The sequence below is a fragment of the Callospermophilus lateralis genome, chromosome 1 (genome assembly GCF_048772815.1).
Source record: "Callospermophilus lateralis isolate mCalLat2 chromosome 1, mCalLat2.hap1, whole genome shotgun sequence".
Taxonomy (NCBI): Eukaryota; Metazoa; Chordata; class Mammalia; order Rodentia; family Sciuridae; genus Callospermophilus; species Callospermophilus lateralis.
The window spans coordinates 207,331,421-207,343,102 of record NC_135305.1 but is presented as its reverse complement, the minus strand read 5'-3'; positions in this window follow the sequence as shown (position 1 = coordinate 207,343,102).

The following is an 11,682-nucleotide window of genomic DNA, read 5'->3' as shown; positions in this document are numbered from 1 at the left end:
CGCCTTCCCTGGGCCTCCTCCCCCACCCCTTCCATCGCCTCCAAAGCGGTGTACGGAGGGACAGAGCGGAGCCAGCTGCCCTCTGCCCCGGGACATTTCTCCGGAGGCCGGACCCGGGGTCGTACAGCGGCGGGATGACCGTTGTCGGAGAGGTGGGGGACAGGGTCTGGGCAGCTGACATCAGGGCCTGAGAACCCAGCTCGGGACGCTGCGGCCGCTTCATTCTCTCCTTCGGGAAAGCACGTTTCCCCATCCCACCCCGATCGCCCAGCCCGGGCTGTTGAATAGGAACCCTCAGCCTCAAAGCAGGCCCTCGTCACCAGAGGATCCCCTGGGGAGGCCGCCTAGTACTCTGCGCGCCTCCGGCCGCGGCGCTGTCTAAGCGCTCTTGGGGCTCTGGTTCTGGCTGGGTCGGGGACCCTGGGGAGGCTGCTCGGCCGACAGCCCTAAGCCTGGCTTGGCCGCCGACGCCCTCCGGTCCCGCCCCACCCTTGCCTCTCCCACCTCTCTCCATCCTAGGTCCCAGTCCTCGTCTGTAGGTCTGCCGGCCCCTAGACCTGCTGCTGTCCCTGCCGGGGTCTGGAACCTACATCCTGCTCCCTCCCTGCCGGGTATCTCTCCTGCCCTCTTCAAGTCTGGACCCATTCAGCCTGTGGCTGGGCCTCTCCACCTCCGTGCCTCACCCAGCCCAGGCGGCTTGAGGCTTCAAAACCTGGGATTCAGTCCAGACACCCACCCTCAAATTTCCCTTCCCTTCCCTCTGCCCACCCCCCAATGTTTGCTACCCCGCTGGAGTCAGCTGAGGACCCTCGACATGGGGAAGGTTGGGAATAGTGAGAAGGGGCTGGGCTTTGTGCTTGGAAAGGGACCCCTGAGTTTTAAGAGGAGGGGACCGAGATCCCCAAGCCTACCACCTCCTTAGGTACCAGATGGGGAAGGTCAGGCAGAGGAAGGGGTTGGGAATGTGCGGGAGGAAGTTAAACTAAACATGGTGCCCTGGAAAATATCATGGGTCAAGTGGCAGCCTACTCTTGCCCATTTATCAACTGTTGTGTCCTGTTGTCTGGACCTGTTTCCTCATCTGTAAAATGGGCCCTTTTAACTTTTTACTGAAGATGCGTGGCATCAGGTACTCTCCATAGCTATTCTTTGGAAATGAGCTCCTGGGAGCCCCCAAACCTGCTTTGCATCTCAGGGATGGTCCCTCCTATCCATGTACAGGAGCCCTACAGCCCAAGCCCTCAGGCTGCTAGAATCTAGCTCAGCCAAGCCCTCTCCAGGATCAGGCTCACAGTTATCTTCTAAAACATCTCTTTGGCTGCAGCCCCCTTCTGTACCTACTGCCCTAGAGTGTCTTGTTCTGGCATTCAAGGACTCTGCTGTTTGAGACATTTTCCTCCAAAGATGACTCTCCCCAGCAGTAACTGTCCACTGGACTTCTGGCCTTCTCCCTGCATTCATCCACTTTTGCCTTACTGTTTCCTCTGCCAGGATCCTGTTCCTCACCCATTGATACCCCTCACCCGTAGATACCCTCCCTCCTTGTGTCTCCATATCCTCTATTGCTGGGGAGCTGTGGTTTCCTGTCTGCCTCCTTTGGAGTGTGGGCTCCCTGGGACTGGGGACCAAGGTCCAAGTGTCCAGAGTGAACACTCATGGTTCTTAAGAGTTATGTTTCGATGGTCTCAGCTTTATGCCCCTGTCTGAGTGACTCTGAGTTTTAGGGTTCTATGATCACTGACCTCCCACTGTCTTCCCTTGATAATAACAAAAGAACGTTCATGGAGGGATCAGAAAGGTCAAGAGGTAAACCTAGGGGGTAATGGGGCTGAGTCCTTCTCAGATCTAATACCAGAAACTTGACACTTGCAACAAATAATGTTTGCACTTGGGAGGGTCAGGGTGGGCTGTGGACAGACTTACAGAAAAGCTCATGATGGGCTCTAAGTCTTAAAGGACATTTTCCTAGCCTTAACTTATGAGCCTAACCCCAGAGTTCTCTGCTGGACATTCCACAGCTGTGTGTGGGGCCGCTGACCCACTAATTCACCCCCAGGCCTCTGGTTAAACTGCCACCATGGGGGTGGGGGTGTCACACATTAACTGGTAGCACCCCAGCACCTGGCAGAGCCAGCCTTAACCTCTTTGACAGGCAGGGCCCCAGGGTCAGTTTCTGGTTAGTTTCAGGTCAGTTTCAATGGGATGTGGAAAAGTCTGGCTAGGACTGGGGAGTGGGTCTGAGTCCCTCTCAATGATCCCTGAGCTGGGGCCTAGCAGGAAAAGCCATGGCAGTCACTAAAACTCAGAACTAGAGCAGGGGCTGGACTTTGGCTCCACCCCTTGCTAGTACAGCAGCCCCAGGCTGACAGGCCTCTCAGCCAGCCGCCACTGTGAGTAAGGCTCTGGCCAAGGTATACAGACCTGGGGCCAGGGTGGGCACCAGACTTGAACAGGAAAGACAGAGTCTCAGCTCTCTGAGGGCTGCAGCCTGGCCTCACTGGGAGCTCTCTGAGATAAAAGGTCTACATCTGTTTCTGAGACATCACACGCTTCTGATCCTTCACCCCAACCCTGGCCCCAAAGTCACTTGTATCCTAAGATTAGCCTTGCTGTCAGATTGGGCTTTACGCCCATGATGAACCCTGACCCCAGACCAAATCCTTATCCCAGTCTGATCCCTAACCCCTGGTTGAACCCTGACCTCAGACTGAGCCTTCACCCAGGCCTCAACCCCAGACCTCTCTTGGGTTCCAGGCCCCTCTGGTAGATTTTCAAGGCAAGAGGCCAGTAGGGGAGGGGATGGCCAGGCCATAAGTGAAGCGAGGTGCCACTTTTACAGCCATTTCAGCTGCTCATAAACACCCCCCACTCGACAGAATCACTGGAGCCTTGCATAGCAGCTGGATGGCAGCCCCCTCCCCTTACAGCAGGGGCCTGGATTTCCCACCTCTCTGGAAAGCAAAGGGAGGGAGCATGGGGCACAGGGACCAGCAGATTCTGTCAGGGAATACTCCTAAAGCAGCTGGAGGTATAGGCTTCCTCTCTGACTGATCTCATGGTCATGGCCCCCACTGTCACCATACCAGACCTACAGACATGTGTCCACAAGAGCAGACCTTGTCTGCTGCATGGCATGACACAGGTGTGTAAATGCTCACCCCGTGGGGAACCACAACCTTGCTTCTCTTAGCTGTTCTCAGGCCCCTGGAGCTCTCTTGGTCCCCACTTACCTGGAGTCTGCAGGCCTTCCAGATCAGGCCTGAAGCTGCACAGGACACTCACGTTGGCCATGGGGAGGCCATGGATCCCTCTCAAGCAGCTTCTCAGGTCCAAGCCTGAGTGAGGATGTGGCTGTTGGGGATAGGGAAAGCTCTGAGTCAGAGCTTTTGCTTGAAAAGAAAAATTAATTATTTTTTACCAAGCCCTGCAGTGGCCCAGGACTTTGTCCCAGACCCCAAGCATTGCAGTGTTCTGAAGCCCTGGGCTGGGCCCTCCCCACAACCCTCATGGGTATGCCTTCCAGGCACCCAGGCCACCTCAGTCTCTCAGGTGAGTATGTGCCTTTTCTTGCCCTGCCAACTCTCTGTCTCGGATTAACTCTTCTTTTGTCTGTCCCTGTGTCCCTGTCTGACCCTTCTGGCCCTTTCTACACCTTAATATACTAGGCCAGCATTGGGTATGATTTTGTTCAAGTTTAAGTCACCCTGAGGATTCAGATGGGGCCTAAGTCCGGTTCATTCCCACATCCTAGACAGGAAAACTGAGACCAGAAAAGTCCTGACCTCCCTCACGGGGTATCCAGTGGTTAGGAGAGACGTGGGTAAACTTATTTCATCCCAGTCCTTGTCCTGACCCCTGTAGCCCCTGTATCTGATTCCTTTTTCACTGGTGTACAGCTACAGGAAGCCCTCTCTGTCTGCCCCCATGTTACTGTGCCTTTCATGCTCATGTCTTGCTTGTATACTGAGGCTGGGGACTATGGATAGGATGACATTCTTCTGAGGATCTATAGAATGGGCTGTGGCAGAGCCAGTGCTGGATGCTGATTATGAGGATGTTGACAAGGAAAAAGAAACCCTACAAAATCCTGGAAACCTCAGCCCAGGGTCCCTGGGCCCAGCGACCCTGGCTGGAGGCGGCCCTTCTGCCTGAGCCCAGCTTGAACTGGTTTGTGTCTGCAAGTTTCAGGCTCAGCCTGATGAGGTATAATGATTCACATGGCAGCTGCTGCTCAGCACATTCCTGGCCTAGCCTCCAGTGCCCAGCATGTGAGGTGGCTGGCCCTAAAAACACCCCTTTACCATTGAGATATGTCCCTAGGGCCCCCAACCCCAGGAGCCACCTCTTCCCAGGTCTTCTAGGCTCCTGAGGAGGGTACCACACATTATAGTTTTCAGTGTATCTTTTGGTTCACAAACTAGAAAGGGAGGCAGGGAGCTGTTTAATACCTGGTCTCCGGGTAGGGGAAACAGGCTCAGTGAGCAGAATGGATCATTCACAAGGCTGCTGCCCAGGGTTACTTCAAAATGTGCTATTACTGGGGCATCCTACGTCCTGGGATGCTTTGTCCATTCTGTGGCCAGGGCTGGTAGGGGACCAGGTTTCCATTTTATGGGTCAGTGGGCAGTCAGATCCAAAAGAGGAAGGGCTTCCCTGCAACCCTGACTCTTCACTCTTGAAGCCTTTCCCTCCTCCTTAATCCATGTGCCCTGTCCCACTCTTCCCACCATCCCCATTCTCACTGGCCAGGGACAGGAAACTGGGGCCCCTTTCTGCCCTGACCTGTGAGGCTGTGAGCTGGACCTCTTCCTGCCCATTGCCTCAGTTTCTGATCAGACATTAACAGATGGGCAATTTGAGATTCTAATGGGCTCCTTAAAGTGCCCAAGCACTGCTATCTTAGATACAGGCAGATCTTTGAATCTGAAAACCTGAGGGCCTCTCTCTCCCTAAGCATGGGGGCTGCTAGTACAGTTCGTGTCCCTCCAGTGGGCCCCAGCCTAGGGCTTTGAAGGGCGAGGCCAGTCTTCAGCCCTGGGGACAGGAAGTCGTGTGTTGGTCCTCGGTCCTGGGGAAAGAGGCAGGGGGAGAATGGCTGCTCAGACCCAGCCATGTTTACCTGGGCTGGGCCCCCTTGGAGCTCAACAGGCTTCCATTCATTGGGAGCCCTATAACCCTTTGGGGCTCCCTGAGGCTCACAGCTCCTGGATGCCAAGCCTGGCTTCCACACCCCCGACCCCAGACCTAATGGGGACCATGGACAGCAGGTGGGGCATGAGTGGGGAAGGACTGGGGATGGTGGGTGGGAGTCTCAGACTGGCTTTGGTTTTTACATTCTGTGTTGGAGTATCGATTCCTGCCTCATGCACACAGAGGAGCTGATGGGAAGACTCAGGGAGGTGATGGAGGTTGAAATGTTCCTTCAGTGGCCAGGGGCCTTCATAACTGTTTTCTCCTAAGTCAGAACTAGGTCCCCCTCAGACTAAGCTGCCAAAGGCACATCCTCAAATCACAGGGCCTTCAATGTTCCCAACCACCTACTTCCTTGTTGCGATCCCATGCCCTCCCTTGGGTTGTTGACCATCCAACCTCGCACACCACTGGAGTAGGTGGCGTCCCCCTTCCTCTCCAGCCCTCTCTTTCTCCTCACTTCAGTCAATCTTTTTCGAGGCAGAAAGGCTGGGATTGGTTAGATTGTTGAGGGATGAGGCCCTAGAGCTTGCTTATTCCAGGGTTGGGCCCTTTACAGTCCTCCAGTCATACTTTATGAGTGATGGTCCCCTCTGAATGGAAGGGGGGCTGCAGCAGCATTTGGTGGAAGAATTGTGGCTTAGGGCTTTGACTCCTGCCCCACTCTCCCATGACTTTGAAATAACCCTCTTTCCATCCTGGCCCTCAGGTCCTCCAGCTGCTTCCTGGGGTTAGAGTGGACACTCTGCAATGCCCTCTCAGCCCTGAGATTCCCTGTTGGTCAGCTCCGAGGGGATCCCTGCATGGCAGCAGAGGGGTAAGAGAAAGCTCCCACTCTGATCCCCTTTCAGCAGTGGCCCCACATGCCCTGGGCAACCTGGCCAGCCGCTGGGGACCCTGGTGGGGGCTAGAAGCGGGTCTCGCTTCCCAGACGCCTTCCGGGTGGGGTGTGACTTCCCGCTCCAGTGGTTGTAAAATGCCCAGAAGCCTGGTGGGTCTCTAGTGTGTGTGGGAGGGGGGGGTCTAGGCCTCGGAATACCCCCCTCCCAGGCGTGTTTGACACGTGTTTCCGCCTCTCCCGGCATGGGCTCCCGCAGCTGCTATTTATAACCTTTAAGAGCTCCTGCCGACTGCAAAGTTTTCTTAAACTCAAAATATCACCAAGGTCCTGGGCACGCGTTCCAGAGGCCGCTGGGTCCTGTGGTTTGAAGGGAGGAGGGGACCAGGAAGGAGGAGGTGGTGGGGAGGGGGTTAACTCAGACTCTGGGTCCTAACCGGGGTCTGTGGCCCTGAGACCTCAGATGAGGAACCCTAGTCTTGACACTCTGGTCTGTTTGACTTGGAGGTATCCTGTATGTGGGTGGTCCTTAGTCATGCTGGGCCATTTAAGGTCACTTGAGCCTCAGTTTCCTCTCAACTTGAGTACCTCAGTGGACACTAGCTAGAGGGAAGAATGAACTGATGGATTCTGGGAACATCTCTGGGGCCAGGATCAGGGCTGTTTCTGCCTGGCTATCCAGCACTAGCACAGCCCGGCCCAGAGGACACTGGCTGAACTGGTCAGAGAGAGGTAGCACTTCAGGAAGGTTTAAAAAACTTCATATGTAAGGCTATGTCTAGAGAGGGTATCAGCATGCCAGAGGTCACCCCCTCATATAGACCAAGTCCCCAGGCCTTCTTATGGTCCATGCCCTCTGAGTTTCCTGTCAGCTGTGAAAGAGGCTAAAGGGCCCTTGCTGGGGACAGGTAGGTCACTGCTTTGTAGGAGATTCCAGCAAAAACAGGAGGGTGGCTATACCTAGTTCAGAAACCTTCTTGAAGCTGGAAGAGACATTGGCAGCCCCCTGGCCAGGCTCAGCCAAGGCAGGATGCTGCCCAAAGTCACACATCCAACTCCTTCCTGCTCTGTCCACTGCTCTATCCCTGGGGTCCCTCTGCCTCCTTCAGGAGTGGGTGAAAAGCCCCATTTCCTGGAATCAGTCACGTTCTCCTGGGCCTAGGCATCTCCCAGCTCTACTGTTCTCCTTTCCTTCCCTGGTTTCCTGAGTCAGGATGGGGACACAGAGGTATGGGACCGCAGCCCTGGCTTCCCAAACCATAAAGCACATCCTGTCCCTACAAGTAACACCTTTGCCGTGCCTGGCTGGCTCCATCTCAATGAGCAGAGCTGGATCCGGGATGGCTCTATATCAGTCTTCCAAGTCAAGCAAAACCACAGAGGAGGGAGGGGAAATGATGACCTAGCAGACAAAGGAGAGGCAGGGGAGAGAGAGGAACCTTTCTAAAACTCCAGTCCTGCCTCCTGTGGCTCCTGAAGTTCCCTGGATCGGGTTGCTCATTCCCTAAACACTCTTGCACTTCCAGTGTGCTGGACCAGGCATGGAGACCCCAGGGGGGTGAGGCAGATATGCCCTGTTGCCCTGTGTTCCCATTCGTTGAGTCCTCCCTGAGATGTGGGCCTCTGCCCTTGCCCTGCTCGGGTCTGGCTTGCTCTTCCCATCTCAGCCTAGGCAGCTCTTGAATGCCCTTCAGATGTTCTTCCCTTCTGAAGGTTTGAGCCCTCCCCTCTGATCCTGTTTCTTCATAAGAAGGCAGATCCCAGGATCTCAGGACTCCTTAGTACTCTGACAAGTTCCTGACATTTACTGTTGGAAAGTTCTTCTTCTAGAGCCCCGTGAGATTGACTTTACCTGATGGGGAGTTCTCAGAAAATCTCCGGACAGCTCAAGGGCAGAACTGGAGCAATTCTAGCTCAACCTTCAGCTGGAACAAGATGCCTGGGAGCCAGGGGTTGGCAGGGAGGATTCACCTTAGTCTCCCATCCCAGCCCAACCCAGCCCAGTAGTCACTAGGGCTGTTCCCTCAGTGGGACAGTGGGAGTGGGAAGATTGGCATGTTCTCTCTCTGGCTCTCTCTCTCTCTCTGGCCCTGGGTTTGCAGAAGCTCCTGATGAGAGCTTGATGTTTTCCTGAATAGCATTTACAATGATTGCAGGTTGGGAGGAGGCTATGGGCATGCTAGTTGGTGGTGGACTGGGAAAGGGGTTTCTCTGGGCCCTATGATATCCCCTGCTCAATGCATCGCAAGGGTCTCCTGAAGGCAGAGCCCTCCTTTGGATGGGTGGGGCTCATTATCAGACAATGCTCTCAGGGGTACAGGAATTTCCCAGTCCTCCCCAGCTTATCTGCAGCCTGGTATGAGCCCTTTGTTTGTGCAGAATGTCAGCCCATTGTCTGCCTATTGACATGACTCTGTCTTTCACTGAAACCTGGGCAGGGGGCAAAGGTCGGGGCATTGGTGCTTCAGTGTCTTCTGACATTCAAATTGTCACTGGAAAATGGTTACTCCACCTAACCCAGCTCCCAACCTGAGAGCCCCTGACCTCAGCCCTGGCTCCAGAATTTCATGAATCTCTTAGAGCAGAGTGTTTCAGTTCACGTGCTATGGAGAGCAGGGTGCCTGGTCTGGCTCCTTCTCATCTGCCTGGAGGTTTTCTGACCTGGAACTTGCATGTTTCTGGGCTGACCGGAGAGCTTGCACCCCATTCCTGGGCACCTGTGTCTCTGAATCTGTTGTGGGCTCCCTGTAGCCCTCAAGGCTGGCCTGATGAGAACTTGCCTGCCCTCCAGCCATCCGTCTTTCCCTTTGGCCTTCCCTCTGCTTGCCCTGGGGTCTAAGATATGGGAAAGGAATGGGTCGGGAGCCTTCCAGAGAGTCCTTTCCCACGAGAGCCAAGCTCTGACCCCATCCTTATCTGGCCTGGATGTGCCAAGAATAACACAGATGTGGAGACTTGGGAGCCCCAAACCCAGGGACGCTGACCTCCCCAGCCCAGCTGCTCTGCATGGGCCTCTATTTCCCCTTCTGTGAATGATGGGGAGCCTCCCGAGCTGTGTGGGAGGAGACAGTAGAAACGCCTCAAACACCTTGACATGCACGTGCACACCCATACACACATAAGCACGCACGTGCTTGCTGCACACACATGCTTAGCCTGCACCAGGCGGGCCTGGTGGGGTATCTTTAGCTTTGCTCCTTCTTCCCAGTGCCTGTTCCCAATAACAGTCTTTTCTATACTTGAGAGCTCCCGGGTGTGGAGCATTAGGGGTGTGTGTGTGTGTGTGTGTGTGTGTGTGTATGTGTATGCAAAGGCAAGTGTGTATGTGTATATATACACACATATGCATGCAGAAGCATATGTGTGCAAAGGTATTGGGGTGTATGCACAGGTGTGTGAACATGCAAACTAAGGCACCTATCTAGCTGGGAGGAGGTATGTAGAGGTATGTGGGCAGGAGTGATCCTGTTCCTGGCCCTCGACCTTATGGGTCAGGGTTCCTGAGTATGCACACATGCACACACACACTCATGAATTATTCTTGTCGGCCCCAGGGATGGCAGAATGGGACAGGCAGGGCTGGCAGTTGTGGAGTGGGGAGTATCCTGGGACCGCCGGATATCTGCAGACAGAAACAGACACACAGTGGGGGCAGGTTAGCCTGCCTGGGGATCCTCTGTGTGTGTCTGAGTGCATTTCAGGCATAACCACACCAGGTGGGAAGCTAGATATAGAAATACCCAAACGGACAGGTACCGAAATTGACCCTAACTATTCCTGGCTGGGTGTTTGGGCCATCTTCAATGCAAAGTCCACACCCTGTACCACAGAGGGTTTCTGTGTGGCCACTTGAGGCAAGGCCACAGCTGGTGCTGGGTGGGGCAGAGCAGGGATAGCCCTGGGTCTGGTGGGGCCACCAGAGCTAGGTGGGGTTTGTAGGGGGAGAGTGAGGCCCTCCCATCCAGCACTGCCTCTCTGCTGGTATCACCACTGTTTCCTCCTTGTCACCTCCATCACTGTCATCCGGGTCCTCTGTACCACCTTCTTTCTCATTGCTGTGCCCTGGTCACGGCTGTGCATGTCTATCTTTCTGCAGCCTTTTCAGGTACCCACTCCTTGTCCGCCAGGTGGCTTGAGAACTAGAGAGAGGTGAAAATGAATTTGCCTTATACCCTGAGGGAACTGAGCTCAGAGGTGACAGGATCCTGTGCATGCACACGTGTACCTAGATTCATCCTTCCCTGGATGACCTCTGTCCCTGCCCCACCTCAACAACCCTCTCTTTGCCTGTCTCCTGGTCTGTCCCCATGTCTCTAGAGCTCTCTCTGTCCTCCTGTCTCTGTCTTAGTCTCTGCCATGGTCAAGGATGCTGTCTCCAGTTTCTCCATGACGGCCCTGGAGAGCTGGTTCCTCCTCCCAGCCAGCGTGAACTGTTTGCCTGAGACAGTTGGTCCATCCAGTCAAACAACCACTCAATTCAGACTCCTCGTCTGACTGACGGGTTTTTTTTTCCTCTGCTAAATTTACTTGCATTTTTGACTGAATTGGGCATTCAACAGAGGTTGTGTCCACATGCCCCCACCCCGCCCATGCCAACAGACGACAGGCTCACAGGCAGACACGCACGCAGAGCTGGCCTGGAGCACCTAGGCATGCATATACCCATGCGTGGTCATAGCCTCGTGCCCATGGTGACACATGTAAACACACAAGACTACAGGCTCCCACGCAATCACACATGTGGCCCCACCCTCAGGCCCATGGTTGCACACACATAGACCACACACACCATGCAATCACACACACATTCACACCTCATGAGCAGTGTCTGTAAACAGACCCTGGGGAAGCCTTGGGGAAATGGAGGCAAGGGGAGGGAAGAGCATGGCCCAGGGTCCAGAGCTGGGCAGAGCTCCAGCACAGCAGCCTGGGATGCCACAGGCTCGCTCCTCCAAAACCAGCTCACGTCGCATTCTCCTCTCTCCTCTGTCCGACTGTCCAGGGGGGGTTTCTGGTCATCTCAGGCCACTACTGAGCCCCTGCAAACCTCAATAGCAGCTCCCAGACCCTGATCCTAAAAGGGGACTCTTTTTTTTCTTCCAAGGACAATAAATATTTGCTCTTTGGGAGACTGCTGGTGGGAGAGTACAGGGTTTGGCCCAGTGGCAGGGAATGTCCAGGGCAGTCAGGGAGGCCACAGGCCATGCTGGGGGGAGGGGCTGGGCCCTTGTCCGGAAGCTGACCAGCAGGCAGGCCTGGGGAGCTGGGGCTCGAGGCTACACCCCATTCTATTTCCTCTGACCCCAATACCAGTCTTCTTCTTGGTTGCCTTGGCAAACATTCTGGTACCCCCTTCGTCCCTTCTATCCTAAGCCTGACCCCTTAATGGTCTTTTATCTGCTCCATTTATCCTCGATGGCCCCCTGTCCTTCTTATTCACTCAGATGCATGGCCCACTTATGTTCTGACTCTTTGGAGCAAATAAGAGGTTCAGTCTTCTCAGACACATTTTCTGTCTCCCCCACTTAGGCTAGCTATGTAGGGCACAGCGGGTGACCCCCAAGCCAGGACCCTGAGAAAAAACTGTCCCTCTGAAGGCAAGGCTGTGCCCTCTTTCATATGGACCAAGTCCTGTCCCCATAATGTCCCCCATG